Source organism: Felis catus, chromosome C1 (genome assembly GCF_018350175.1).
Source record: "Felis catus isolate Fca126 chromosome C1, F.catus_Fca126_mat1.0, whole genome shotgun sequence".
NCBI lineage: Eukaryota > Metazoa > Chordata > Mammalia > Carnivora > Felidae > Felis > Felis catus.
Genome location: NC_058375.1, coordinates 137,714,213 through 137,740,820, shown reverse-complemented (window position 1 = coordinate 137,740,820; position 26,608 = coordinate 137,714,213). Strand labels below are relative to the sequence as shown.

The following is a 26,608-nucleotide window of genomic DNA, read 5'->3' as shown; positions in this document are numbered from 1 at the left end:
ACCGTAACTTGTCTCACTTGATTAATGGCCTTATAACATTTATATTTAAATAGTTATTTCAGTATTTAAGAAATGGAAAATATGTCCACAACCAAGATTGGACAAGTCCTTTCTAAGGGTCACCTTATGTGCATGGACAACAGAAAATTTTTCCTAAGACCTCTAATGGAAAAGTTTTTTTTTCTTTTTCCAGTAAATCTATTGCTTGTTTGTTTGCTTGCTCACTTGCTCTATCTATCTATCTATCTATCTATCTATCTATCTATCTATCTATCTATGTTTATTTTATTTTGAGAGAGAGAGAGAGAGTGCGCATGCAGGGGAGGGGCAGAGAGAGAGGGAGAGAGAGAATCCCAGGGAAGTTCCACACTGTCAGTGCAGAGCCCGACATGGAGCTCAATCTCACGAACAGTGAGATCATGACCTGAACCAAAGCCAGGAGTTGGACACTTAAATGACTGAGCCACCGAGGTGCCCCAAATATATTGTTTTAAATCATGAATTTGGAGATTTATTCCCTATTCTGAGTTTGAGCAACAATCTCTACAGGTGAAATTGAATGTGTTTGTTTTATGTTTTTGCTCTTGGGGCACACACATCCATTGGGAACTTGAAGATGATTGTAGTCTCTCTTACCCATTTTCTTCTCCAGAATAGGTGAGGTTTACTTTGTTTTCAGCTTTCAGCTTTACAAGCAGCATTAATCGGTTTACCAAGAATTTAAGTTCTTGGGAGTCAGGAGAGCACAGTTGTAAATCCATGTAGTATAACTTACTTTAGAAAAGTGATGGATGTAATACTCGTCATCTTTGACACTCAGTTTCCTTATCTGTAATACACAAAAACTGCCTACATTAAAGGCTTATGTAAAAATTTTATTCTATGTTCTGCATAGTTCTTTCCATAATGTCAAGAATGTATTAAACACTTGAATAAGGGATCTAATTTTATTATAGCTGAAGAACAGATAGAACTTAGACTGAGGAGTTTAGGTTTTACAGACTGAGGAGTTGAAGATATTGTATACTAAGGAAATAGCAACTGAGGAGTCCGGGTCTAAGAGATCGTAGCGTATGACAGAGAAGTATATGCAAGAGTGAGAGCGGATTGGTCAGAAATAAGTGTGTAGAAATAACCTGGGCCAGTTCCCGAAGGGCTCTCTGTAGCAGAATGAGGAATTTTGTATTTTAATATATGGGCAATAGACAACAATTGACATGTTTTAGGCAGTTGAATGACTGACTTGATTTATCTTTGGAAGGCTTATTCCATTGTCTTTGATCCCCTGTTTTGTTCCTGTTGTTGTCACCACCCATCTGGTTTTGTACCCCTTTACTTTTTCCTCCTATACTGCTTCCACACTTTATTCATTTGTTTCCTTGAGTTTGCTTTCCTCCTTTTGATCCTCACTTGTCTGCAAGAGCTCCGCTTTTACTCATTTCTTGGCTTTTCCTTCCCCAGGGTATCAGACTAGAATTCTGGTCTTTGAGTGTCTAAGCCAATGCCTTCTGCCTGCCTGCACCCTATCTGTGTATCACAACTGGCATGGAAGTAGACAAAAAGCAGCAGTCCTGTTTCCCTGAATTTCCTTTGGCTTTTGCCACTTAAGATCAGCTCTCTTACCTTTAGACAGTATTTCCCCTTAGTATAATATTATGGGTTCATCCGAATCCTCTTTGTAAACTCATCTAAATCTTGTCCTTTGATGTCACACAGATTTAAATTTTAATGTCAGTAGTAACTCTTACTAATTGAGATGATTTGGGCAAGTTGCAGAATTTCTGACTCTCCGTTTCCTCGTCTATTAAATAGGGTTGTTGTGTGATTGTTGTGTTGTTAAAGTGGTCAAATTTATGGCAAGTGCTGATTTGGTAAGCCAGTGTCTAGCCATGGCACAGCCAGCTTTTTCTTGCTAGTAGTATGAAGACCCCTGATCATCCATGGCCCCTCCCCAGCCTATGGTACAGATAGGTCCTGTGGCCTAGTTCCTGAATTCTTGAACTTCTCACTCTGTGCTGGTTGCATTCTCTACTGAGTTCTGACCATTCACCTAAGAGAAGAAGGAGTCATTGAGGACAGGGCCACTCTATCCTTTTCTTTCTTTCTTTCTTTCTTTCTTTCTTTCTTTCTTTCTTTCTTTCTTTCTTTCTTTCTTTCTTTCTTTCTTTTTAAAAAAAATTTTTAGCATTTTTATTTTTGAGAGAGAGACAGAGTACGAGTGGGGGAGGGGCAGAGAGAGGGAGACAGAATCAGAAGCAGGCTCCAGGCTCCCAGCTGTCAGCACAGAGCCCGACGCAGGGCTCGAACTCACAGACCGCACACCACACACTGTGAGATCATGACCTGAGCCGAAGTCGGACACTTAACCGACTGAGCCACTCAGGGGCCCCCCACTCTATCCTTTTCTTGTGCATTTCCTTTGCATTGAATGTTTGTTAGTTTGATGGTGGAGGCACTTTAAGCTAAATCTGAATAATTATTTTTCCTGCCTTTTGGATATAGACTAGCCTTTGGTTGACTAGCCCCATCAAATGTGGTAACATGACTTTGATAAGGTTAATTTTTCTATTCAACTTGAGGTGTATAAGAAATATTACATGTCTTCTTTTTAACTAAATTCAAATGAAATATGACTGTGCTTTCATCCTGCTAGGTGTGCAGCTAATTCAGTCATTAGGATGTTGGTTCTTTTCCTCTTCTGAAGCAATTCCCAGGAGTTTTGGTGGAACATGACACTATGGTAAAGCCTCCTGATTTCCATAGACACTGGTCACCACTAATATTTCCATTTCCTGGACTTCCAGAGCCCCTGAAGTTGATAGATTCTGCTTTTATATCAAGTGCATTTAGGGGATTCTTGGACAGGGTCTCGGAGCACAGGCCAGCCTTACAATGTGTAACACCTAATCATGTTTCTCTTAAGTTCTGTCTGTCTTCAGGCATATCAGGGGTTGAGTTTCAGAGCCATAATTCTTACCTTCCTTCTGCTTCCAGAAAGACTCTCTTCTCTTCCTCTGATCTTGAGTACCTCTTCAGGGCACCCACCTTTTCTCTTGGATATGATTTAGGGTGATCTTCATTCTGAAGACCTTAAAAAGCAAAACCCCGGAAAAGAATATTGTTTTCAGATATCTCTGCTCTGGGACTTTTCCACAAAAATTTCTCTTCTGGGCAAAGAAATTGGAAAGTTTTGATTGCTACTTTGCTAGTAAAGGAGATCAGGAAGGTACATATTAATTAATTTAGAAAAAAACCACAAATATCTCAATAAATTTCCCACCACATGTCTTGTAGCATTTGGAACATATCATTAATCCAAGGAGTTTCCTTCTTCCTATTCCCTTTTGCTCATTTTCCTTTTCCCCCAAACTGATGCACTGATTAGTTTAAAGAAAAAAGGGCCTAATCTTAGCTAATGCCAATACTGACTGAGTAAAATAATTTGAAATATTAAGGTGATGTTGAGATTGCTTCCCTCTGTCTTCATTGTCACTGATCCCACTTGACTTCCAGACCTTTCTACGTGCAATGTTCCAGTGTAATGAGAAGGCTGAAGCTGTTTTTTCAGTGTTTATTAAAAGCTTTTATTCCTCACCCCACCCTCTTCCCCTTGTCAGATCATCCAGTTTCCCACATCTGGGCAAGCTGCTAAGAAAGCCTCGATGCCTTGTCTCATTTCCTTTCTCTCGCAAACCATTTTGGATGGACCTGCTTGAGAGGTTTGCCTTTCTCTTCCCAGAATCCCCAGTCATGTGACCATGCAGATGTGTGACCATGCAGATGTGACCTCATCAGTTTTGACTTAAGAACCAAATTTTGGGTAAGGTTTTATTTACCTCTGCAGGTAACCGTAACACTCAGACAGAAGAGTTTTCTCTTTTAAAAAAGTTTTCTCTTTTAAAAAAAGAGCCACCTTATTGAATTTAAATTTCAAGATGTTCTTGGAATTTAAAGCACACAATAGTTGTGAATCCAAAACAAACTTTATTTGCATGTCCAGTGATGCTTGATTGTAAGGTTCCGGTATGTTGGCAATTTTAGAATTTATATCTTGACCTCTAGACTATGAAAGAGCATTAGACAATATAAAGATGGGTTTTCTACCCCAATCTGAATTCCAGTCAGTAAATGGAATGAAGAGTTTTAGAAATAAAAGACACCACATTGGCTTGGTTCTGGAGGTCATATCCCAGGGGGATTTAATAATCCATTGACACAAAGTGGGGCTTCAGCCTCACTTTCCTAGGTGGAGTCAAAGGAGGCTGCAAGGCTCTTAGAGAAGCCTCATCTAGTATGGCCCTGGAACAGCATGGTGCCTGGCCCTGCAACTCTTATATATGTAGTATAGAGAAACAGCTGGCCAGGGAAGATAGATGAGAAGTGAGTAGGCAGCAAAAGCTGAGGAAGTTGAAGGGACAGAGAGATCTCGGAGGAGTCCAAGGAAGTAGAGTGGAGCCAACCTCATAATAGAGACTATATCCGAGGCCTTAGATACCAGAGAATATAGGAGTGCGTAGTTGTCAAAGACCAGGTACATTCATACATCCAACTGTATAACCATATCCCCACTTGGGTGTTAACAGACATCTTGAATTTAACATATGCTAATTCTTGATCTTTCTCTTACATTAGTTGACTTTTGCTGTAGTAATGCTCCATAATGGCATCAAGCCCTAAATATTAGTGGTTTACAATAATAAATATTTATTTTCTTTACCCCGCATCTTCAGGTTGGCTGTGGTGGCTCTGCTCCAGGCTGTGAGTCAAGTTTAGGTTCATTTTGCATGTTTTCTCAGTGTAAAAACTAAGCTGAAGAGACCGCTCCTAACTTGAGCATACTGTCCTTATGAGGGAGGGCAAAAGTACAAGCAAGATAGAAGGAATTTGTAAAGCCTCCATGTGGAACTAACACGTGGTGACTTTTGTCCATGTCATTGGAGAGAGGAAAAATCAAAAGCTTTTAAAAAAATTAATCATAAAAAATTAAATGTGTATAGTAGAAAATCTGGCATCAACAGGAACATCTCACAGAGAGTCCACTGATGATACTATGATAACATGTATTTATAGTAATCGAGATTATACTACTTATGCAGTTTTGCTTTTGTTTTTAGACTTTATTGTAAAATGTTATAAAAAGTTATATAACATGTTAAATACAGAATAGTATTTCATTGTATATGTGAACTATAGTTTTCTTAACTATATACCTACTAAGGGACATTAAAACTACATCTAATTATTTAATTAAATTTTGCTGCAGTAAGCATCTTCAGGTATGAATCTATAAATCATAAATCTATAGTACAATTAAACTTAACCAGTTTCAACAATCAATGCATTTGAAAGTAATTTCATTAGGTTAGATCATATGAAACTATTGATATTTGATATTCATTGACCTTAAATATAGCAATGTAATAATCTAAATAAATTAATGAATAAGGCTTCAGTAAATCTAAGTAAAATCTACTTCTTAATCTCCTTATGCCTTAATTTATCCTCTTTAATTAAATCTCTTTGCTTAAGAGAATATCTTCTAATACCTATTAGAAGTTGAAATCAATTTCTTATTTCTGTTTGCTTTTCCATTTTGTTTAATTACTTATATTCAATCACAAATTTTTATTAAACAAGTTTTATTATACCTAAACATGGTCTTACCTACATTATTTTGCCTACAGTTGGAAAGAGTGAAGGGTCTTTCGAAATATAACCAGTTTGTTACCTTAAGGAAAATTGGCACTTAAAATATTGATAAAATTCGGCAATTTTTGAACATTTACATGTGGGATAAATTTTTTAAAGATCATGACCAAAATAGATAAGCAGTGCTAATGTGTTTCTTACCTCTGTTTAATTTCAATGCCCTAAGTTGATTAAGCTGGTTATCCTTAGATGTCATTGTAGCATACAAAATACACACTTATTTATACAGATACTTTGTTTTATTACTATAAGCATTAATGTCATAATTTTATTTCATTGCTTTGTTTTAATGTAATAGCAAGATAGAAAACATGAAATTCATAATTTACTCATATTATCAGAATTAATTTTGACTTAAATTGAGGAAAAAAACTGTGTATTTACTTAAGAGATATAGCTATGTCAATTTTTAGAATATACCTTTTGATAAAAGTAATTACATATCGATTATTCAGTTATTATTTATTTACATACCATGCTTTACTTATTCCTTGAAAAGTTTTATGAGAAGCAAACTTGCCTAACACATATTTTACTTTGTGGATTGTTACTGAGTTTCATTGATAACTGAGAAATGTAGCTTACTCTTAAACTAGAAGGATTTTAAGGTAGAAAAAATCTCAAGGCCTACATTATAAATATCTATAGACAATGAAAATAGCATAAATTCAAAGGTACCACTTACATTCAGTTTTTGTGGCAGCTTTTTGGGTGAGATCTTTAACAAAATATAAATACATAAGAAGGTTTTGATCATTTTATTGTCAAACATATAATTTAAAATGATAGGCTGGCCTATTAGTACCATTACCAATACTTGTGTAGTACTTTATAGCTTTGGAAATACTTCATCATTTGATTTTTTATGTGATCCTAGAAATGCTGTGAATCTTCCTACACATGAGTTTTAGAATAAAGGGACCTCAGATACCCTTGTGTCTAATAGCCTAATTTCATGCCAGAGGAAACTGAGTTTCAGCATTTTGACACTGTTTGTGCCTATGATTGTGGGAGATTTAAACTTCCTGATACATCTTCTCAACTGCTTTCCATAGTGTATCTCACTAGTGGGACCACGTGACAGGAAAGTGGAAATGTTAGTAGGGCTACAAGATAAAATACAGGACATAAGTTAAATTTGAGTTTCAGTAAACAATGATTTTTTTTTAGTATAAATGTGTCTCATATAATATTTGGGATGTATTTGAAATTATTTGAAATTCACAATGAACTAGATGTCTTGTATTTTTATTTGCTAAGTATTATGATCCTAAGAACTATTCTTCTTGATAAATGTTGGAAAATAGGCTATACTTGACACAGTGAAATGTTTCTGTTCTAAAACTTCAGACAACATCAGGTTGCTTCAGATCTAACTTCAGACAAAGGTTGCTTCAGATCTAGTATCCAATCCATTAGATGAGCCAAGTTTTAATTAAAAAAAAAAAAGGTACATTTGTAACAGGAATAACCTGTTAATTTGGAAGTAGCACTCTTGCTGTATAAAGAAATAATAAACACAATTTGAAATACTCTTGCTAACACATCCAAATGGGGTAGTCAGAAATGGAATAAAAAATAAAGCACAAAGGTGCTAATTTTCCCCATTGGTAGCTCTGATAAAATCGTGATGGGAAATTACAATTTATTCTGTGCTTAGTATATCCCAGTCACAAAATCTTGATAAGAGCATTATGATTCTAATTTCAGAGATGAGAAAGCAGAGGTGTCTAGAAATGAAATAACTTTCCATTTATTCCACTAACTGGTGGATTTATGTTTACAAACTGAATCTGTTTGGATTCAAAAGCTTATGGTCTTTCTACTCCATTATACTGTTCAATGAGAAATAAATGTAAAAAGGTTGCCTTGTCCACATGTACCCACTTGTAAGTCCAGACTCCCATACTCTGATACCATCTTAGCTAACAGCATGGTGGTTGTATTCAGTCACCTGTCCCTCAAAAAAGGCCCTTATCCTAGACCCCAGATGGCTTATTCAGATAGTTTAAACCAATTGTAGTCATTGTTCCATTCCCATAATTGGCAGAAATGGCTTGAACTTTTGAGAGTATTTCAGAATCACCTGGAAGGCTTATTTGTGCACAGATGGTTGGGCCACACCTCCAGAGTTTCTGATTCTGTAGGTCTTGTGTGAGGTTAGAGAATTTCATGTTTCTTACAAGTTGCTCCTGATGCAGATGATGCTGATCAGAACTACACTTGAAAACAGTGTTAGGCATACTGTGCAGCTTGTTGTGGCCAATGAAATGAGGGAAAGCCTTTGGGAAGGGTTTTCTCATTCTTAAAAGACAATATGTTGCCTTATTATTTGAAATCATTTGCAACATGCTCTTCTGTTACTTGCAACCAAAGTCATCCTAAGTGGTACAGAAGAGTTAGAAGTTACTGTCTCCATTGTTGTAAATTTCAATTACTCATGGTAGGCAAATTAATAGATCGTGTTGTATTAGCACTTATATTTATAAACTTTTATTTCTATTTACTTTATTAGAGGTAGTCATTACATTGAAGCACTATCATAAAAGTGCTTGTTACAAGTATTAGTAGAAACAGTCATAATCAATAGAATTTATGACTTTGTTACAACAAAAGTATACCAGTAGGTTGTGCAGTACATTGGACACCTGTTCTGAGATGTGTATTTCTAGATCTAGTCTTTTTGTGTGCTGTTAAAGGGTTTTGGCACTAGATGGCATGTGTATAACAATTTGTAGCTAAGCATATTGCCAACCATGGGTCTTGAGGCATTCTTTGTAGGCATTTGAAAACATAACATTCAGGATAGTTGTTTTAAGATTATTTTAATGAAAATATTCATTATTATCACATGCCTGTCATAACCCATTCTTAAAATACATTAAATGTGGTGATGACATTTGAAACAGGAATCAACATAAACCTCAGCACACAGTAATGCTAGTCACTTTAGTTGAATAAAGGCTTGGCTTCAGATGTTAACAGCTCTTGTTCCTTGTTTAGTTTCTGTGTAAGAAGTACTGACAAGTGCTGCTCTCTCTGACTCCGCTAACAGCAGTGTCAAGGTTTGCTTTGTGGTTCACTAGAGAGACACAAGGTTTTTTTCTTTTCTTTTTTTTTTTTCAGTAACTAGCATTCCATTTTAAAAGAGTCTGTTCTCCTATGCTTACTTGATACAATGGAACTATTTTGTCTTTGATCATTCAGCCTCCAAAACAAACCCTATTCAAACTAAACTCAGTGGACAAGTACACGGCATCCTTTTAGGCTACTTGTCCCATCATTATTTTCTATCCAATTGAAGTTGCCTCTGTTACCTTGGTAACCAAACTAGAACTGTCTGCCAACAAATGTCACCTCCCCTGTATTCCTTAGGATGTTTGCATTCTGTAGCTTCTCTATCAGGTTCTCAAACCAAATTTTTATACACTCAGGGCTTCGTCAGTTGAACTCAAATTATGCATCCCCCATCTTCCACTTTAAAAAGAAAATGATATCTCTCTTTTGAGTAACTTAACCTTGTATTAAATTAGTATTTTTATGTTATTAAAGGGGCCTTTCTTTTTTTCTTTTATAAATATTTAGTGAATGCTATGTGCCAGGTACTATTTAAATACTTTTCAAATATTAACTCATTTAATCATCACAACAAACCTATGAAGTAATACTATTACTTCCAGTTTACAAATTAGGTAAATGAAGAACAGATACATTAAGCAGCTTGTTAAAGTTCACACAGATAGTGATAGAGACAAGATGTGAGCCCAAACAGATTAGTTTCAAATATCTGAGCCCTTATCAATCTGCTATAAATAGCAACTAGAAGTCCCCAAATCAGTGTTGTTAGGAAAACAATTTATAGATTAATAGTCTTTTGACTAATGCTAACCACAAAAGCCAATGTTAGATCATTTGAATCTATTCTGTTCCTGGAAAGTGGTGAATCTTATATTTTTTTAAATAGGAAAACAATTTATTCTCAGACCATCATAAAACTTTAAGAAATTTCCCAAATGTCACTCAAAAATACTAAAACACATATATAATATCTGCCAAGAATTTCTGCAGAATATATAAAGTATGAAAAACCACCAATTACCTAATTATGTGTCATTTAACAGACTCATAAGTGGATCTGTGTGCAGTATGCAATAATACTCTAAAATATTGGCTATGAATTGTTTTTCTTCTACATGGAAATGAATGAAGTATGATATAAAAATGCATATGTTAAAGATACATAATGATTTCAAATAACTTAGCAAAATAAATAAGCAATAATGCAATTAGCATTAGTTACTTCCTGATTGAAGAATTGCCTGAATGACATTTGATACAAGGAAAAAAGTCATCCTTATCCTTAATATGTGGGAAAGATAATACTACATCCTAACAACACAAACACAGACATGATCTTATCAAGAGAATGGCTAAGATACTATTGGCCACTAAACATTCTCTCCCCTGGTCTCCTGTGTGACTTGAATGTTTTTCTAGTGCATCCATGCACATTCAGTGTAACGTGTTTTCAATTATGATAGTAAATTTCAGGATTACTTTTTTTTTCAATTGATCAGAATGAATATTTGTGTGTTGGAATTTCAGATAGTTTAGATGCTTGTATTAACTTCAAACTGCTGGAACATGAATTATAAGTGATTCCTTTGACTTGAAAACTAAGTAACTGAATCCTGACATAAAAATTTTGATAAATAGAGCAAGCTGTTGGTACACAGACTTTTGATGTTATTTCTATACATTTTAGAATGGAGGATGCCAACTCCTTTCTTACATTCAAAAGACAAATACCTTTGATCAAAGTTCATTTGTATATTTTGAGATGAAGCATTCTGCCAGTCATTGAATTGATGTTAAATCAAGTGGAAGAATAGGCATTCTGTGGTAGTTTGAACTGATTACATCAAAAGTCCAGGTTTTTGTTTGTTTGGGTTTTCTTTCTTTCTTTTTTTGGTTTTTGGTGTTGTATTTTGTATTTTGTGTGTGTGTGTGTGTGTGTGTGTGTGTGTGTGTGTGTGTGTGATGAGTAATACCTCTCAAACAGTTTAGCTTAGTTTATATATATAGATAGATTCTTTAAATGCAATGGAAGTACAACATAACAGAATACCTTTCAATTAAACGAGCACTCCCCTGGCTTACCTCTGGGTTGATTTCCAGGAGCGATGGATATTGCTAATTCTCTTGGGCTGTCTCAGTTGAATTCCCTTTTGATGATCCACAGTTTCCCTCAGGAGGCAGTGAAGTTATTTGGCAGTCCTAGGAATGGGCTGTGACCTTACTAATATGACCTTAGGTTCTTTAATGTTATTCTTAAATGTATGGTGGGTTTGGAGACTAACAAGTATTGAGTAAATATAATATATTATAAAATTGCCTAATTTAAATTTAGTAATTCTAAGAAGTACATATTTTATCTAGATTTTATGAATGATGAAACTGGGAGTCAAGTTTTAAACCCAAGGCCACATGACAAATAAGCCTATTCATCAGATTGGTTCCATACCTGACTCCAAAATGTGTAAAAGTCTTTTAGCAAGTTCCACGTTGTTTTTTAAATCCTGCAAGTAGGTTGGGGAAATCTCTAGGATTTTCATTTAAGAAAATCCAATGAGTTCCTCTAGGTCAACCATACATCTTAGAGAAGGAACAACTATAGTCTTAGAGGATATTTCTTAATCTACTCTTACTACATAGGTGCAACCATATTAAAATAAACAAGGAATAAAGTTAAAGCCTTTAAAATGGCAATAATGTTGGTAAAGGAGGAAAACATGGGAGAAAGTTTATAGAATACATACGTGAAAGACTGTATATTTATGAAATGATAGGATGACCTTGTTTTTAAAATTCTCAGGTCTTTTATTAGCATCAGTTTGCTGTGCTACCTTCTTGACCTTCTCCTAAGATTCTGGCAACACAAGACAAATACAGCATGGCATATTGACCCTGTGTATTCTGCCGTTCTATTAAAAGCTTAGATTTAAATGTGATTTTAAATCTTAGCTGGAAGAGATCCAATGCAGCCCTTTCATTTTGCATATAAAGACTAAAGCTCAAAATGATGGTATGACCTAGTCTAGAACATGCTCATAACTTGTTTCAGGGCAGGACTAGACTTCTAGCCTCCACACGCTAAATCCAGTCTTCCTCCTCAATGAAGAGGGGCTTTTTACTTCACTGAAGATTCACCATGCCACTCTTCTTCAGAGAGGTTGTTGAAACCTTTCACACCAGAGTCTGTAAGTTTGCGTATCAAACTGCCTTTCCAAAACTGAGCCTTGATCCTTAATCCAATAAAATCCCGTTCTTGCTGCTGTGTGAAATACTACATAGATGATTTCCAGTTGGGAGCTACATCAGGTGTTTTTTTTTTTTGTTTTTTTTATCATTATTTATTTGTTATGCTATTTAATTTAATTTATTATTATTATTATTTTTTGTGAGAGCATGAGTGGTAAAGGGAGAGAGAGAGAATCTTCAGTGGGCTCCGCACTGGGCATGGAGGGCTGCATATCACAACCTTGAGATCATGACCTGAGCCAAAATCAAGAGTCGGCCACTGAACCGACAGAGCCACCCAGGAGCCTCTGTTTTGTTTTTGTTTTTGTTTTATATCTTTTAAAAGATAAAAACATTTAACTTCTCTTGGGTTCAGCAGGCTTTTAGGTACTTATTAAAATTTCTTCTATATTTCAAATAAATAATAGACTTATATTTGGCAAAAAGAAAGAATGATTTCATCAAATTTGTATGAGAATAGTCTTATGCCTGCAGTAAATGTACATGCACACTCAACCTCTTGTAGGAAGGGCCGTTTGTGGAGCCTGAGATAACTCATGGGTGCAGCCATGAGAGCTGTGTGCCTTTGGAGGGTTGCTGCTCACTTAGGTTATTGATGGTATTTTATTGTATTGATCAGAAAACACAATTTAGCTGTTTCAAGTGCCCTGTAGTGCCCTGTATTCCAGATTGGTATAAACTCTTTCTCTTCTGATTTCTCTTGTCATTATCAATCATTTTTCCCTTTTGAGGCAGGCACAACACTTCCATGGTTTGATCTCATGCCCATGCTTTTTAGTTTAGACATATTACCCTAGGCTAGGAATGTTTCATCTTTTTAATGATCATCCTTATCTTTATTAGAGTGAAAGCACGTATTCCTAAATGCTCTGCTGTGTTTTACTGGAACAACAATGTGTTCTAAAGAAGAGACTCCTGAAGTCACCAAAAAGGGGTTCTATCTATTGGTGCCATTGATTAAAATTAGCTGATCTCATCCAGTTTGTTATTGGTGATAGTAGAAATTTGTCAGTCTTCTCAGTTAAAGAGGTTCCAGATACTTACCGTACTTTTTCTTAGAATTTATCTCAAGGAGTGTTTTGCCTATGAAAACATCAGAGAGTGTTTTGATTAAAGAGGGAAGGAAAGCCTGTGGGGTTTATAATATATCCATTGGATAGGACTGTAACTATTAATTCAGAGCTCTTATCTATGCTTGAAATGGAAGATTTAAAGAATCTGATGCCTTGGACTTGGTTCTCTCTCTCCCTGTCTCACCACTTTTCCTTTTATTTTTTTTTTCTTTTCTTACTTCATCTCCTTTTATTTTTACTTCCTCTCCACTTCCTCTCAGCGAGGTAGTTTGAGCCTCAGCAGGTGTCAGTGAAGTTTATTTTGAATATGTTTTCTTCTGTAAATCATGATGAGCTTATATTATACAGCTAAAAAGGGTTTTAAGAGGCAGTTTGGTGAATATTTCTAAAACAACCATTAGAGGCACCTGGGATGCCCTTTGCCTAAGGAGCTCTGGCAGGGGTTTTCTGCAGACCCTTTCAGTAATTTTTCCAGATGTTGGATAACTCTGAGTGTAATTCATTTGCTAAATACCTATTGAGCAGAGATTATACCTTTTGCCTAACAGAGGTCCTCATGGGCTAATTTTAAACATAATTTTTCACATTTAGTTTTCAATGAAGATAGAGACAAGACATCAATGACCTTGTAATCATACTTCAGTTACGTGTGAGACTTAACAAAATTTCATCAAACTTTATTCTAAATAATCTTGAATTTCTTTTATGCTAGCATCACAGATTTGTCTCTTTTTATTTCTGTTTAATTCCTAGCCTGTTTTTGGCTCTTCCTCAAAATTTTTGTTGCCTGATGAGATTCTGGACTTTTATAATAAAAGTTGGGATAGATTGGCTGAATTAGCAACCATCATCTTATTTGAAAGAGAAATTACATTTTAAGGAGAGAAGGATAAAAAATTTATTCTGCCATGTAAATGTATGAAAAAGGAAAGGGATTTGTTAGGAATAGCTTCTCAGCATTGGGTTATGAGTTATTAGGAAGAGTTAGTATGAATTTTGGCATTTTGGCTTGCTGTTCTTTCCTAGAAGATGAAACGACATGTCTCTTAAGGATCATGATTCCTTAATGCCAGTGAAGACCTATACTTCAGGAGTTAATAATCATTGCGTGGCCAGTGACTCTAATAGTGAAACAGTTAGCTTTTTGGCTTTCTCCCATGGGGTAGTGATTAAGTTCTAACTGTGTTTCTCATATTTCACATAAAGTAGAACATCTAATAGAAATTTCTTTTTGTGTGTGTGATGATGATTATTTTAATTAATTTTAAAATTTTAATTCCAATATAATTAACTTACAGTGTTATATTAGTTTCAGGAATATAGTATAGTGATTCAGCAATTCTCTTATGCTCATCACAATAAGTGTACTCTTAATCCCCTTCACCTATTTCACTCATCTCCCACCCTCTTTTCCTCTGCATAGGCTTTATTTTAAAAAAAGTTTCTTGTTTTCTTTTTTTTTAATTTTACTTTTTATTTTTTAAAATTTACATCCAAATTAGTTAGCATATAATGAAACAATGATTTCAGGAGTAGATAGACATTTTTTACTTGAAGCTACTTCAGAATACTTGGTTCTAAAAGATATATATAAAACATTCCATCCAAGAAAAATAGAATACACATTTTCTTCAAGTACACACAGAAGAATCCCCTGGTTAAATCACATAAAAAGAGATGAAGGAAAAAGATGGCCATCTCCCCAGTAAGCTACTCTGGAAGAAGGAAGTTGGCAAAATAGCATGTTGTATTCCTGAATATTTATGACTTAAGCATCAAGACTTATTGAATAATTTGACATGACTCTTTGCTTAAGAAGAACATTAACCACTTTGATTTATATATTTTTTTCTATGAGTAGAGGAGAAGCAGAAGAAATACTATAAACTCAGTAGAAATAAAAAATTGTACATGTAGTCTGAGCCAAATTATTTTGTTTTGTAGTCTAAAACTACCAGGTCATTGTGACTGGCACCATTTATATTCAACTCCAGGCTTATTATAATTACACAGGAAATCTAAAATTAAGAACAAATTCACCAATGTGTTATAAATCTATTAAGAATCTCATCACAAGACTTGCATATTAAAAAAAAATTGAAAATAATAAAGCCAAGAGATTGCTTAGAATTCCAACCTCCCTATTTACAAGAAACCTAAAATCTCATGTAGTTAAAAAAAAGGTGTTCTAAAAAGTATATTTTCCAGTCAGAATTCTGGAATAGCCCTGATATTAGAGGTAGCATGCATTAAAAGTAGAAGTAAACAGTGAGAAGGCTCGAGGATGAATTGAAGAGATGTGGAAAAACTATGCCAGTTTCCTTTCTCAGTTATACTTGTGGTGATTACCATCAATCCAGCTCATTTAAAGAGAATGAGCTTCTGTGGAAATTGCCAGTGATGCGTTGGGGCTGTAGAAAGAGAAGAGATATTGCTACAAGAAATTATACCTGCCCTTCAGGAGTAGGAGCTCTTTATCCACCTAGTAAATCTCTTGAATTCAAATTTCTTTCTAAGGTCTGCACCATGGGGATTTTGATTTGGATTAAAGAAGTCCAGGCCAGCTGCCAGTATACTAGTCAACCTACACCAGTGGTTCTCAGCTCTTTGTGCATATTTGAATCATTTGGAAAGAATTTAAAAATATGGATGCCTGGACCCCATTCACAGATATTCTGATTTAATTAGCCTGGAGTGAGGCCCAAACATTAGTATTTTAAAAAGCTTTCCAAGTAACAGAAAGAGTACTGGTTGTTGTCATGGCAGAGTAACAGACTAAACCTCCTGCCAATAGCAATTATTAAAGCTGGACAAAATATAAAAGGCGAGAGTATTTGAAGGCACTCGAGAACAACTAAAGTAGGGAGGCATAAACCAGAAAGGATATGATCCTTGAAAGAAGCAAAAAATTCTAGGTGTGTTTATTATATACCAAGTTTTTCCCCTGAGGGCATGCCTCAGATCCTCATAATGCATTAAGAATTGGTTACAGTACTGAGAATGGTATTGCTTCAGTCCTGGGGAAAATTAACCCAAAGGCTATTCTGGTCCTGCATAAGTAAGCAGAAAAATAGGATGCAAATATATTAAATTGTTTCAAAGTAACTTCATCACTTACCAGAATAAACTCTAAGAATATTTATAGTAATTTTAAAAACGAGAAGCTAACACAGTGCTATAGATTGAATGTTTGTGTCCCCTGAAAATTCATCGTTAAAACTAATCCTCAGTGTGATGGCATTAGGAGGTGAGGCCGTTGGGAAGTGATTGGAATTAGGACTCTTATAATAAAGAGACCCCAGAGAGCTCCCTCACCCCGTCTACCATGTGAGGATACAGGCAGAAGATGGCTATCTATGAAACAGGAAGTGGGTCCACACGAGACATCAAATCTGTTAGTGTCTTGATCTTGGACTTCCCAGGCTCCAGAACTATGAGAAATAACTGTTTGTTGTTTAAACTACCAAGTGTTTGGTATTTTTATTATGGCAGCCCAAGCAGACTAAGACACATTTTCTCACATTCACAGAAAATTATTAGCATGGAAATAAATAGAAAAATATAATCCATAATGAATATATGATTTTTAATGAGCTGAAACTGACTCAGAAATGACACAGATTATCAAATTAGCAGATGAGGGCATTAAAAGAGTTACTATGATTATATTTTACATGTTTAAGAAGCTAGAGACTGAATATGTGGAGATATGCAGAATATTTTTTAAAAGACCAAAATAGACTTCTACAGATGAAAACTACAGGGGCACCTGGGTAGCTCATTTGGTTCATCTGACTCTTGATCTTGGTTTTTCTCTAACCAAAAGACAGGGGTCTCACCAAAAATGTTATTTCTCATCTTTAGGAAAAGGCCTCTCCATTGAAGCATGTTTGGCATTTTTCTCTCAGGAGAAGGCAAACAACTCACTGTCATTTCAAAATTCTTGGCTCTCTCTGTACTGTCTAGGAAAAAAGAGAAGTAAACAACGTGTGGTGTTTAAGGGTTAAAAAAAATTAGGGAAATTGCTTAAAAGTGCAAGCTGCTAAGGGGGGGGGGAAGTTGTATTTAAGCCCTTTTGTTCTTTAAATGTATGAGCCTCTTATCTGCAATAATGCTTCACTGTCCAAGAAATATGTAAGAGATCTTTGGTGCAGAGGGAAGTAATAATAATAGGAAGTTGTTGGAAGTGAAAGCAAGAGACCTGACTCTGACTGTTAGGAAAACTGAGATTTGAGCTTTTCATTCAGTGATATGTTTGGGATAGGGGTGCGAGGTTCTAGAGAATGTGTCTCTGGGAATGCTCCTAATGTAGAGATGAGAGAAGTGACCCAACAAGAGAACTTGTTGGAGCACCTGGCTCTGATGGGGACCATGGCACAGGAAATGTAATTGCTATGCAGATAAGCCACCCACCAAACTTCTGGTCATAGTAGGGGCTTGAGGCTTTACTTTTTTTTTTTTTAATTTTTCTTTAACGTTTATTCTTTTTTGAGAGTGAGAGAGACAGAACATGAGTGGGAGAGGGGCAGAGAGAGAGGGAGACACAGAATCTGAAGCAGGCACCAGGCTCCGGCTGTCAGCACAGGGCCTGACATGGGCCTTGAGCTCATGGACTCACAGACTGTGAGATCATGACCTGAGCTGAAGTTGGACACTTAACCGACTGAGCCACCCAGACGCCCCATTGAGGCTTTATTTTCTTAAGAAACAAGGCCGTTGCAGGACCTGCCAGACACTCATGGATTATGTAGGAATTACACCCCTGCAGTCCTCCTGGCCACTGTGTTTGTTGGTTGAGGCTTGTATCTCAGTATATTCTTGAAAATACTTGAGATTAGCCTGTGTGGTGATGCAGTCAGTTAGCATTTGAGGTATCCTAATTAAGCATCTACATTCTAGAAGCCGCTAATGCAAAAACTGCAAATATAATTGCATTTGCACTTGAGACACATAGTTAACAAGAGAAATACTAGAAATAACTTTTCAGTTGTGAAGTGGACGTTAGTTAATATTGGCAGTTAACTAGACCTAACGTACCAGCACCTCTTTGTAACTAGGTTATATGAATCTGGTCAAATAGGAATCGTCAACCTGTTCTGCCCTGTTTTACCCACTTAATAGAGGATTCTGTCTCCTAATCTAATTTGAAGGCAATATTAGCTTGTCTTCAGTATAATTTTACATTTGCCCTTCATTACAGGAACTTAGAAGAGGAGACAGGAAGTAAGGAGTACACTGAGTTTATGTACAAATTATGTATTTTTTGTGCCTGTAGAGTAAAATGTCTACATGTGTGGAAAATTGGACTTGCCTTCACTCCAACCTCCTACCTGCTGGTGAAGTTGTGGGGGAGGAGAACTCTGCTCTTAATTACCTACAGCCACTAGGAGCTGCTTAGTCTCTCCATAGGGAATCTCTCTCTGAGAAAAGTAAACTGGCATAGTTCAAGTCACTAAAAGTGAATGTGAGCTCCAGATTTTGGAAGGAAGCTGTGACACATTGGTTTATTCTGAAAAGGTCAGGAAATAAGAAAGAGAACTGTATATCTGAACTTACAAAAATCTATGAAAAATAGTCCAAATTGTAGTTAATCATGGTAGATAAGGGGATGAATAAACAGGTAAGGTCTTTCACTTTAGATACTTACATATATTTGCTGTGCAAATATATATATTTTTAGAATATGTGTGTCAGTGTATATGTGTGTGTTAATATGCATGCAAATCTATGAATAAATTTGGAGCATATTAACTTTAGAGTGTGATTTTTCTTTTAGTTGGAATTGGAGTAGGTAACTGATTTACTTACTTAGATTTTGTCTGCAGGTGTGAATTGTTGTTAAAAAAGAAAAAAAGAAGTCAGCTTTCCTTTGTCAAATATGTGCAGTAAATTCTTTTTCAAGTTTAAACCTATATCAAGTGATTTCTTTTACAGAAAAGGTGTTACAAAGCCATGCACTGCATTGTACAGTATGTGTCTGCTTTTTTGACACTGAATACATAGGCAATATTTTAATTTCTTTTTTCCCTCTTATTAGACTTGAATGAAGACACTTTGCATTAATGATTTAGAGTACTCTGTGCTTATAGAGAAAATACAATTAAAATTCTGTTTTTTAATCCAGGAAATATTTTGTGAGTGTCTTATTATATGATCCATATTGTGTGTTAGAAACAACTTGATTCTTTGTAATGTAAGTTGAACAAATAACTCCTTTCTGTGACAACATCTGAGAATCGAACAAAAACTTATTTTTTCCCCCAAATGAAAAGAAACTCAGTTTCTTCTTGTCTTTTGCTCTTGATCTTCCTCATTTGGTACCTTTCTTCTGAATGTAGAGCCTCACAGTTTTCTCTTCTAGTGCCTCAGGTTATTTTGTATTCGTGTTGTATTCATGACTAGAGCAGTGCCCGTTGCAGTACAGGTCGGGCCACTTCTCTGTGTGACCTTAAGTGAGTTACCTCACTAGAGATCCAGTGATTTCTGTGGCAAAGAGATAATATGTACCTCTTATGTTCATTGGGACAGATTTAAGGGAAACTATGCATTTGAAGCTCTTAGTATAGAATATGCTCTCAGTAAATGTTAGATGCTTTTCCTGTGGAGATGGATATATGTATATTTATATATATATATATATATATATATATATATATATATATATATATATATGGGTGTGTGTGTGTGTGTGTGTGTATATATATATATATATATATATATATATATATATATATTACCACCAACATCATCATCATCACCACCATTTTACTTTTTAATCTATATGGAGAGGTTTATTTAAAAAAAAAAATGTTTATTTGTTTTTGAGAGAGAAAGACAGAGCATGAGCAGGGGAGGGGCAGAGAGAGAGGGAGATACAGAATCCAAAGCAGGCTTTAGGCTCTGAGCTGTCTGCACAGAGCCCGAAGCAGGGCTCGAACTCACAAACCATGAGATGGAGAGGCTTTATTTTTTTTCAACGTTTATTTATTTTTGGGACAGAGAGAGACAGAGCATGAACGGGCGAGGGGCAGAGAGAGAGGGAGACACAGAATCGGAAACAGGCTCCAGGCTCTGAGCCATCAGCCCAGAGCCCGACGCGGGGCTCAAACTCACAGACCGCGAGATCGTGACCTGGCTGAAGTCGGACGCTTAACCGACTGCACCACCCAGGCGCCCCACAGAGGCTTTATTTTTAAAGTTATTTTTGTTAAATAGATATTGCACAGAAATAATATTCAAATAAGATTTTTGTTGCCTACAGCTGCTCTAGTTTTAAAGTGGGACTGTTTCTTATAAGAATAAAGAACTCTTCCAAATCAATAAGAAAAGGGCAAACATTCCAGTAGAAAAGCAATTAAAATTGGGATAAGAATGTCACAAGACAGTTGTTCAGATGGCCAGTAAACATGAAAAGGGCTCAAACAAATTAGGAATTAGGGAAATATAAAATGAAACCATAACCGGATCTCAGTACACACCAATCGTAAGGACTGAAATAAAAATTACTGACAATTCCTAGTGTTATCAAGAATTTTGGGAGACTGAGACACTTATACATGGTTTTGGGAGTGCATATTGGTGATACCATACTGGACAACTTTTAGGTATTTCTGACTTAACCTGAACATTTACATAATTTAGAATTCCTAGTAATATACCCAACAGATACGTATGCATACATGCACTATAAGATATAGACTTACATAGTAATGTTTATAGCAGCACTATTTGCATAGTTAAAACTTGGAAACTATCCAAATGTTCATCAACAGAATGGATAAATAAGTTTTGGTATATTTATGAAATTGAATACTATACAGCAATGAATACAAATTACTGTACAAGCAACATCATGAATTAATCTTACAGTTATAATCACGATAATCTTATAAGCCATACACAAAACTGCATAAAAATGTGAATCTATTATATAAATTCAAAACCCAACAAAAGTAACCTATGGTGATAGGAATTAGAATCTCTGGGAAGGGGACTGGAAAATAGGTGGGAGCATAATGGATACTTAGGGGAATGCGAAAATATTCTATTTTTTCTTTTGAGTAGGAGTTGTATGGGTATGTTCAAGTTTAGGAAGTTAGAGTATGGTGTGCCTGGGTGGCTCAGTCGGTTAAGGCTCCAGCTTCAGCTCAGGTCATGATCTCACAGTCCATGAGTTCGAGCTCCGCATCAGGCTCTGTGCTGACAGCTCAGAGCCTGGAGCCTGCTTCAGATTCTGTGTCTCCCTCTCTCTCTGTCCCTCCCCACTCACAGTCTGCCTCTCTCTCTCTCTCTGAAGTAAATAAACATTAAAAAATAAATTTAGAAAATTAGTAGAGTTGTATATTTTTGTATATAATTTTATTATTTTGTACTTATGTTCTTTTCTATATTATATTTCAATTTAAAAGGTATTTAAAAATAATAAATTATATGGAGTTACCTCATAGTTGGTGATGTAATTCACTAAGTTTTAGGAAATCAGTCTATTTGTGGGCTTTTTGTTTGTTTATGCATGGGGGAATGAACCTGACAGCATGGAGGATTGGGGATGTTAGCATTAACTTGGTAAAAGTGAAGGAAATGATAGCTATTATTAGACACCGTATTTTTCAGATTTCAGCATTACCTTTTACTTGGTAATTAATTTGAGGCTTTGCATAAAAAATTTAGAGTTAGCTTCTGTATTTTGGATGATCAGATAAGATAAACTCTTTTATGATCCTGATTTCTACTTGTTGGCTCCTAAACTGAGCTCTCCTTTGAGGTAGACACCTAACTGGGGTCTCTGACCTATGGGCTCAGGCTCTCCTCACCTCTGTCATTGTTTGGATCTAACGTTCTTGTGTAAAGGAGGCTAGAAGGAAGTTAGTTATTAGTTTCTGCCACTTGGAATATGTGATTAATAGTGATGATTACTAACATTTATTTAGCTCTTACCATATGTCAGGCCTTACGATTATCCTGTTTCTCTTGACTTTGTTGTTTCACGTTCTGTGTTCTTCCTCTGTTTCAAATCACTAGCAATTGTGTTGAGTCTGTCTCTAAGTCCTTTATCTTAGTCCCTGATCTCAGCCTCTTAGTCCCTTATCTCATCACTGGTGCTACCACCTTGGGACAAGGCATCTTTGTCTTTTACCAGACCTATTCCACTAACTTTGTTGCTGGATTCTCTGTTTATTACCAATCCAGTGTACAGAGTTCAGGTTCTGGACATTCACAGAGCCTTCAGCTCCCCCTGTGGACTTGCATGGTTTCAACTCTGACTCCCCACTAAGGCTTTGGGTGCCCTCTATTTCTGGCATTTTCAGATTCCCTTTAATTAGCTTAGCTGGTGTGTGTGTGCGTGTACGCTAGCGTGCGTACATATGTGTTTAAATCACATTTTGTTCCTCATTTTATTTTATTTATTTAAAAAAAATTTTTTTCAACGTTTATTTATTTTTGGGACAGAGAGAGACAGAGCATGAACGGGGGAGGGCCAGAGAGAGAGGGAGACACAGAATCGGAAACAGGCTCCAGGCTCTGAGCCATCAGCCCAGAGCCTGACACGGGGCTCGAACTCACGGACAGCGAGATCGTGACCTGGCTGAAGTCGGACGCTTAACCGACTGCGCCACCCAGGCGCCCCTGTTCCTCATTTTAAAATTTAAAACAGGAAGAGGAATTCCTGCATCCTCTTAATGTGACATCTCGACTGGAAGTTTCTAAATGTATTATGCTGACAAGGGCATGAGTCTAAATAACAACTCAATTATAACAATTACTGATAACATTCTAGTTCACACTGTATTTTCTCCTATATTCTCATTTCTCTCATATATGTACTCATTTAATATTCATTATAATCTGTCTTTTAGGAAGATATGATTGGTTTTTTACCTTTGGATAAAAAATATTTTAAAAAAACTTTAAAAAAAATGAATCTGAAGAGTTTTATTTATTGAGGAATAAATTAGTTTTTTAAATAGTGGTTTTATTTATGTTAATATATTCCTTATAAGAAAACCACAGCAGTGTAGGGAGTAAAGAAAGTCGCCCTAAATCTTAGCTCTTAGAACTAAATATTATCAATTTTAGGTTGATGTTGGTTTAGGCTTTACTCATAGACTCATAGATCTTCACTCACAGATTTCATACACGGATAAAAAGAGAATATAATAGACAGTCCAAACTCTGAGATTTTGACATTTTACTCTGCATGTTATTTTAATAAAATAGTATTAAAATTAATTTTACATGAAAAGAATTAGCTATGAAAAGGTAAGAATTAATGAACTTAGTACTACATACCTAAATTTTCCTCTATGTTAAAAATAATGTGAATATAGAAATTAGTTTTTTTTTTATTTTTTTTTTTCAACATTTATTTATTTTTGGGACAGAGACAGAGCATGAATGGGGGAGGGGCAGAGAGAGAGGGAGACACAGAATCGGAAACAGGCTCCAGGCTCTGAGCCATCAGCCCAGAGCCCGACACGGGGCTCGAACTCCCGGACCGCAAGATCGTGACCTGGCTGAAGTCGGACGCTTAACCGACTGCGCCACCCAGGCGCCCCTAGAAATTAGTTTTTAAGTCAACATAATTTACCTTAAATATAGTGTAGTTTAACTCTCACTATTGATAAAATGAGACAGTTTCAAATATTTCTGTTTCCACCTCATTGTTTATTTTTTCTTATTTTTAACTTGAGATTTATAATATTGTAAAGCATTATTCCTATATCAACAGCCCCACTGTTGTTGTAATACCTTTTCCATTTTAAATTTTATTCTAATTTAACTCAAGTTTATTTGGTTTCATTCAAAAGAGCATTTTATTTATTCAGTGATTAATAAAGTAAGATAAAGGTCTTTTGCATATGTGACAATGTTACTGCTTTATATTTAAGGAAGAGTTTAACTGGGTTGCTAATGAATGTAGGCAGACTAACTTTTGCTGCAGTAACGAAGTGTTTTTTGCTTTAACAACACAGATTGATTCTGTCATTTTTCTGGAGGTCAGGAGTCCAAAATTGGTTTCATTAAGCTAAAACCCTAGAATCAGCAGGACTGTGTTTCTTCTGAAGACCGTAGAGAAGAATCCGTTTCTTTGCCTTTACCAGATTCTAGAGGCTGGTACATTCCTTGTATCATGGTGCCCTTATAAAGCTAGCAATAGCTAGTCAAGGCTTTCTCATGCTGCATCATTCTAACACACCCTATCCTGCCTTCCTCTTTCACTTGCAAGGACCTTTGTGATCATATTGGTCCCACCTGGAAAATCCAGATTACTCTCCCCATCTCAAGGTCAGCTGATTATCAACTTTGATTCCATCTGCAACCTTAATTCTCCTTTCCTATGTAACCCAATTTATTCATGGTTTCTGAGGATTAGAATGTACACATTTTTGGTGGGGAGGGTACATCCCCATTCTGCCTAGGACATAATTTACTTATTTATTTTTGTTAGATTGTCAATTACCATTTAGAGAGATTGAAATAATAAGAAAAATATATTTTGCCATTACTCACTCAATTTCTATTTCCATTCCTCTTCATTCCTTTGTTAGATGTAGATTTGCCTCTGGTATTATTTTCTTTCTGCCTGGTTGATTTCCTTTACTTTTTCTAGTGCACATATTCTGGTGATGAATTCTTCCAGCTTCTGCATTTCTGAGAATGCCTTTATTTTACTTTTGATTTTGAAGGGTATCTTTTTCTGCATAAGTAATTCTAGGTTGACATTTATTTCTGTACTTTAAAGGCGATTCTCCACTGTCCTCTGGATTGGATTATTTCTGGTGAGAAGTCACCTGTCATTCTAATCTTTGTTCCTCTGTGTATATACATGTTCTTTTTTGTCTGACTGTTAGTAAGGTTATTTTTTATCTTTGGTTTTGTGCTGTGCCTTGGTATAGTTTTCTTTTTCTTTTTCTTTCTTTTTTTTTTTTTTTGCTTAAGTTTTGTTGAGCTTTTGAATCTGTGGGTTTATTATTTTCACCAAATTTGGGAACTGTTTGAAAACTAAAATAAATAAATAAAATAAATAAATAAGTGTCATGTCTCTCTTCTTTCCTTAAGGATGTCTTTTCACTGTGTAGATTGGGTCACTTGATGCTGTCCTACAGAACCTATCCTCCTTTCATTTTGTTCAGTCCTTTTTCATCCTGTTTTGTATACTGTGTGTGTGTGTGTGTGTGTGTGTGTGTGTGTATGTGTGTGTGTGTGTGTGTTCTTTGTTTAATAGTATTGTCTGACTGAATCACATGCTGTCTCTTGTTGACCACTTGCAAAAAGGTAATTTTTTAACTGTTTTCTGTAACTTCCTTCTAAGCTTTTTCAAAAATTTAAAAAGTTTTTTATTACCATTTACTACCATTTTGAAAGCAATAATACTTGTACGATATTAAAAGCTAACTATATTTTTTCCTGTAAATACAGATCACTTTTTCAGTTTTCCAGAATTCATCTAGTTTTAATTAAGTTGTTGCTCTTTGTATGTTTTGTTTTATTTAAAATTTTTTTTTTATATTTTATTTTTGAGAGCAAGAGAGACAAAGCATGAGTGGGGGTGGGAGGCGGAGAGAGAGGGAGACACAGAATCTGAAGCAGGCTCCAGACTCTGAGCTGTCAGCACAGAGGCCTGGCGCAGGGCTTGAACTCATGAACTGCAGGATCATGGCCTGAGCCAAAGTTGGATGCTCAACTGACCTAGCCACACAGGCACCCCTGCTCCTGGTATATTTTAGTCTTATTTTTTTTTTTCATCATGGTAAGTCTACTCTTTGATCTCCATCACATATTTCACCTACCCTTCCATCCAGCCTCTCTTCTGGTAACCCTCAGTTTGTTCTCTGTAGTTAAGTGTCATTTTCTTGGTTTGTCATTCTCTCCCTCGTTCTTTTCTTTTTCCTTTGCTTGTTTGTTTTATTTTAAAATTCCACAGATGAGTGAAACTATATGGCATTTGTCTTTCTCTGACTGACTTACTTTGCATAGCATTACACTCTCTAGTTCCATCCATGTTGTTGCAAATGCAAGATTTCATTCTTTTTTATGACTAATATTCCTTTATATGCATATATATGTATATATACACATATATATATGTGTATATACACATGTATACATATATACACATATATACATATATGTCTATATATGTACATACATATACATATACATACATATACTTATATACATATATATATGTATACATATACATACATATACATATATATACATATATATATATATATATGCATGCCACATCTTCATTCATCAGTTGATAGACACTTGGACTACTTCTGTAGTTTGACTATTGTAAATAATGCTTCTATAAACATAGCAGTGCATATATGACTTTGAATTAGTGTTTTTGTATTTTGGGGTAAATACGCAATTGTGAAATTACTGGATACCAGGGTAGTTCTATTTTTAACTTTTTTGAGGAACCTCCATACTGTTTTCCAGAGTGGCTGCACCAGTTTGCATTCCTACCAACTATGGAAGAGTGTTTCTTTTTC

The 26,608-nt window shown here is 35.6% G+C and overlaps 1 long non-coding RNA gene across 3 annotated transcripts in view; it reads left to right on the top strand.

Annotated features, from left to right (window-relative positions):
* LOC109502680 overlaps positions 1–26,608 on the top strand; it is a 799,154-nt gene that overhangs the window by 143,718 nt on the left and 628,828 nt on the right. The window lies entirely within an intron of this gene.